Genomic DNA, 6,000 nt, shown 5'->3' with positions numbered 1-6,000 from the left:
ACTACAATAGGTGCAGGGGTTGCAATCGCATCCAAATCCTGGAGCCTAAGATGCCCAAAAAGTCCCTTTGGCCTTTATGAAAAGACCATTACTATTAATGACTTGCAATAATTTGGGGCCCCATTGGAGTTTTTGCATTGGGGCCCATGAGGTTTACATTACAGCACTGCATACCAAAATGTTGGAAACACCTAATCTATATTGGATACTACAGTAGATCATATTTATGACTTAATTAAAGTGTTTTTATTTTTGTTTCTGTTCTTTTACCTTTATATTTTAATTGTTTGTCCTTCAAATAGCTGGTGAAATCTTTAATTCCCACTCACATTTATCAAATATATTGATGTTACCATTTTTCCAGTATAGATAGGGTTTATACTGTATATCTTTAGCGCCAGGATTTGTTCATTCTTCTTTCCCCACGGCCGGCTTCCTATGAGCAAGTTCATGAGTCTCTGATATCATGGTCTGAGGCCTTCAAAGGCTGGCCCAGGAGGCTGCAGGCCGCCTGAGTATTCTGCTAGTAGTGCATGCTGCTACCTTCTGATTTCCAGGAGTCGAGCCATACTGCCCACTTGGCTATGCTACAGATGTGTGCAGCTGCTCCTGAGTGCTAGCCAGCATGCATACTACCCACTAACTCTGCTGTTTCTAGTGCTGGACACAATTCTCACTTATCAAAAGCACCTAACATACATTAGCATTCTAAGCTTTAAAGATAAAACTTATATGCACATTGAAACTAATAAATACCTATGCAAAAAAAGTTCAAATATAAAAAATTAGATGCAAATATATTTTTTATTATTGACAATGATAAAAACAATTAGTAGGCATTCAAAATCAGAAATAAAATAACACAACCAAAGTGAAAAATTACACCACACTCCTATATGTTTGAGCTAAATATAAAGAATATGAGTAACTAAAACCTAAGCATTGAAGTTGATAACTCATAAATGAAAAAATCAAAGGGCCCAAGATAAGCAATGCTTTAACATAATATTAGTTCAAAAGGAGGAGGGTGTCATATGTATTAAAGTGTGGGAAGCAGGGTAACCCGATTGCAGGGGAGCAAAGGAAAGGGAGAAGCTTGAATGGTTTTCTTCTTTATTAAGTTCCACTACGCGTTTCGACAGATAACATCCGTCTTCATCAGGTGGCAGCATTTCCTTTGCGCTCCCCTGCGATCAGGTTACCCTGCTTCCCATGTTTTTATCCTCTCTAGAGGCACCTGACAGGAGCAGCATCAGATTACATCAACCAGCGCCCTGAGACCAATCAGCCTGGCGCTCCATATATCTGTCTCACTCTGACTAATTCATATATATTAAAGTGCACCCTCTTCCATTTTCATGGGTTTCTAAGTTGCTGTTCAGGCACTCAGCTCTATTTTATGAAGGTACCTGCCAGTCCACTGATCTTTGTATTCCAAGGCGCCATCCTCACCCTCAACTCTATAGTATCAAGGTATCTGCCTGCCTACTCATCTCAGTTTTTCAAAGTGCAGTCGGACCATCAATTCTCTTGTAATAAGATGCATGATTTCTTACTCAACTCTGTTGTTTCTGTGTGCTGTCCACATATTTGGCTCTGTTGTATCTAGTACTTCTAGTTTTGTTGATCCACCTTCCATCCTGCATATTCAGCTCTATTGGTACTCACTGTTCCATGTAACGTCTTGTTTTCCTTCTTCTTTGCATCAACAAATCTGGTCCATACTGCTCAGCATGACCTACGAGTCCACCTAACCAGATGAGCTAATAACACGTGACCAGATTATAGGGAGGGTAAATGTTCTTTACCATATCTTCATTCACTAATTCAAACAATGGAACTTATCAATTAAAGCAATCTTAGCTTGGCTTGGCCATTCATTCATTTATTCATTCATTCATTCAGAGGAGGAGCTAACCACAACAGTTCCATCTTGGGCCTTATTAAAGACCATTTACATGACCTAAAATTTAGCAATCCAGTATCCATGAGAATAACTGGCCTTGGTTCTCAATCATTGGCCTTGGCACATATGACTCCTATCAGCCAACTAAATAGCAAAATGCTTGTTCATTGGCAAATGAGATTGTTTACATTGACATGAAAATCATTGTTGTCAGCAGTACATCACCCTGTGTAAGTAGGACTTACACTGCAAATGACAAGCATGCTATAAGAGCACAGAATGAGCTTATTAATTAATGTTCTGTCCCCGTCTAGTTTTCATTGACCCATATGAAAAGGTAAATAAATGATTGCCAATTGACTTGTATATTGTTTATGGACATAAATTGGCCCATCTAAATTGCATTTAGCCTAAATTTCTAAAAGGGCTGAAAGGCTGCCACCTCTAAAATAAAGGAGATGAGTCGCCACCTAATGTTTTGTCCATGGGCTTACTCCAATATTGATCTGGTCTTGTTCTTAGTACGTATAGACTAAAAGTTCCAGTGTAGATGTTTTAGACCAAACTATTTTATAACAAAATACTATTTTATACTATTTATACTATTTTATAACAAAACTCTGATCTGTCTGATATCATTTCTACACACTGAGATCACTTTTATAAAGTTTAGATTATCTTATAAATGTTACTTTTGTGTTGTATTGCAGTTAGGTATCTAGAGCTTTTCTTTCTCGACAATAAACTTGTTTGTTCTTTTTTATTTTGTGTAATTTGTAGCCGTCTTTTTGTACTAAATTTTACAACATGACGCACACGGTTCATGAAATTGACTTTTTTTTTGTCTTGAACCTTTTTTGGTGACTTTTAAGTAAATTTTTGGCAAAATGATGCAAAAACCAGGGTTAGGTGAAGGATTGAATTCTAGCATATATAAAATAACGTACGTTTTTCTACAAAAAATGTAGACACGTTTTGCAAAACCCCAACTGAGAAATCAGCCAAAACGTCTGTAAAGCTAAAACCCGACCACATTGGTGAAATTAGAAAGATTCAGCTGAGCACATAAAAAATGACTTTAAAAAGAGAGCAAATGAAGAGATAAATATGGTGAAACAAAAACAGGCACAAAACTAAACAAAAAAAGGGACAAAAGCAATAATGAATCAGTCCTTTTGTGTTTCCTTCAAACTATGTAGGTTATATAGTATAACATTAAGTGCAGATTGTTTTATTTAATTATTTTTGCATTTGTAAAATTCCTAATCTTACGTTATACTCTCTAAAAGATAAATGGAGAAAATAGCATACCATTAAGATGTTTGCCCTGGGAACCACAGGGATTCATCGAGAGAATTGTAGCAGCCAGGGAATGTCTGTAGATCTGCAGAGCAGAGCGCACAGTCTGGCCCAGGGCTCACTCATTAAATATGTTTTATTTGTCCTCTTGCTAACCTGTAGTGAAGTGTAATGTTCAGTTAGATTCTATACTGGTTGCAGTCAGGTAACTTGTACATTAATTCTTATTTAGTTTTTTTGTTCTTTTTTTTTAAATTAAGTCATTTTAAAGAAAGGTTCTCAACATTTCATAAGTATTTATGGTAATGTTCGATGTTATAAGCACAAAATCTAAGCTGCCTATATCCACTAGTATATGAAAAAAATAAACTGCATTCATTTCTCTCGATTTTTCTATAATTTACTTTAAGCAACCAAAATGTGTCAACGAGTTATATTAAAGGGGTGTCCAGTTTAAAATATACTGCTCAAAAAAATAAAGGGAACACAAACAGCCTGTTGCGAATGGAATAGTGTTCCTTTTATTTTTTTTGGGAAGTATTTTATTTCCCCATAGGGTTTTATGCCTATAAAATTACAATGATAGCTGTTAGGCTACGTTCCCACGAACAGGAAGTAGCAGAGCGTTGGACGCAGCGTATTTTAGCCAAGTTCAAAGTGCTGCCTTCTATTGAACGCAGGTAAATCCGCATGTGTTCACTGAACCGTGCGGCTTTACGGCATTCAATGCATTCTATTAGTAAAATTTCTGTTGTGGAGACTAGCATCTCTGGAAGAGAAATTGACTTGCTGCGGATCTGAAAGATGCACCACATGTCCGTCTCTACTGGTAAACCACAGGTGCACATACACGCATAGTGGGCATGGGATGTCTAGAAATCCCATCCACAATGCTGTAACATCGGGACGTTGCAGGTCTGTGGCTGCATAAGTCCGCAGCATCAAAACCACAGCAATTCCTGATCATTGGCACTTACCCTTACAGTATGTGCACAAGATGTCTTTTACAAGTGGTGATGACCAGATGGGCTTTCCAAGAGAAAGACACGTCAGCAGTTTTTATCCTGAATCTCCTTTATTTGCATCTCTGGTCACTTCCTGAGTGCTTGTTAGTCGTTTTTAAGTGCCATCATTGTTTTGGGGTATTTTATTTTTTCATCATTTGGGTCGTCTTTTGCACTGTTTTTTTCCGGTCATTTTTTTTCCACTGAATGTTACTGAAGAGAAACTCCCGTTCAAACGCTCAAACAGATGCCCGCGGCTCTTTTGAGACTTCTTATTGACTTATATTGTAAGAATGGAGCTTCTTCAGAGTGAAAATCGCATGAAGAATGATCAGCTCACTTCTTGGCGTCTGTTGAAACTTGGAGCAGTAAAAAGATGCTCAAAAGTCTGAGCACATGCTCACAAGGTTGTTTTTACATAGAAATGCATATATTCATTTTTTTTGCGTGTTTTCTTAGTGCTTTTTTCGTCGGATTTTGGAGTGGACCCACCTTAAAAAGATGTTGTGTGCAAAAGATGTGTACACATATTCTTACACACATCCCTAAGTTCCAGCGCTGTACCTACGCTGCTGTTCTGGTCTACAGGAGTCTGGCAGCAAATTTCAAAGAGAACCTAGCACCGCTTGGCTGAGATGAGTGTTCCTATACACTATATATGTAGGGGTAGAGGTAGCTGTCTGCCAAAGCATTGTCTGACTTCTAATGTATATGGGAAGCGTCAAGAGAGGTAATGAATATGGATTGGAAATCCGAAATCTGGCACCCCCACCAATCATTGTAGCTCCCACTTTGGCTGTTTGCATACAGGCTACAGAGCAGGAACAGCGTACCTTCATACATTATTTGGTGAAGTTTATCATAACCAATAGAAAGTGTACGAAGTGTACGAAGCTAAGCTGTTCCTGCTCCATGCACTGTTTAAATCCAGCCGAAGGTGATAATAGCCGATCTGTGGGATGCAGGGTGTTGGATCTCCACAGATACGATATTGATCATGTATGCTGAGGCCAGGTAAGATAAATCTAAGAGTACTGGACAACCCCTACAAGATATTATCCGGTAACCTATAATAATGGTGTATCCAAAAATTTGCTGCTGAAATTTTTGCAACTGCGCCATCTGCATCACCTGAATTTTTCAGCAGCACAAAATGATGCAATTTTTTATAATTTCACACTGACATGGAAATCAGTTGCCTTATAGAAGTCCTGGGCAATCCATTTAAATACGTTGTCTGGTCTAAAGTAAGTCTGCAGTCACTCCGTGTTAATGCAGACTTTTCAATTCCCCCAATGCACACAGGGATGCGTTGTTTCTTGAGCCAGGAACAGCCGTGATGTATGCAATATATATACTCCCAGGCACAAGCTGTCTAGTGGGCACAATGTTGCGCCATACAGTTGTAAGTGTAAGTGTAACCAAACATTATAGCATTTAGGACAAAGCTGATAAATTCACGTGCACTTTATGCACAAAAGAACTGCCTTATACAACGTTGCTTACTGCAATATGTTGAATAAATGATGATTCTAAGGCACCAAGGCTACAGTTCTACTGAAAAAAAGGCTACATAGACCTTGATAGTACTAGGGTCTATATTTAGGGGTACTGGTGTCTATTAGTCTAACCCCTTCTCAGCGTGGCTAATTTTAGCTTTTGCACTTTTATTGTTTTTTTTTCTCCTTTCTTCCAAGGTTCAGAATTTTTTTTATTTTTCCCACGACAAGCACTTGTTTTTGTGGGATGAGTTGTGGTTTTGAATGACACCATTTTTTTTTTTTACAAATT

The sequence above is a fragment of the Dendrobates tinctorius genome, unplaced genomic scaffold (assembly GCF_039654945.1).
Source record: "Dendrobates tinctorius isolate UK_male_01 unplaced genomic scaffold, ASM3965494v1 ptg000107l, whole genome shotgun sequence".
Classification (NCBI taxonomy): domain Eukaryota; kingdom Metazoa; phylum Chordata; class Amphibia; order Anura; family Dendrobatidae; genus Dendrobates; species Dendrobates tinctorius.
This window is presented reverse-complemented; position numbering follows the sequence as displayed.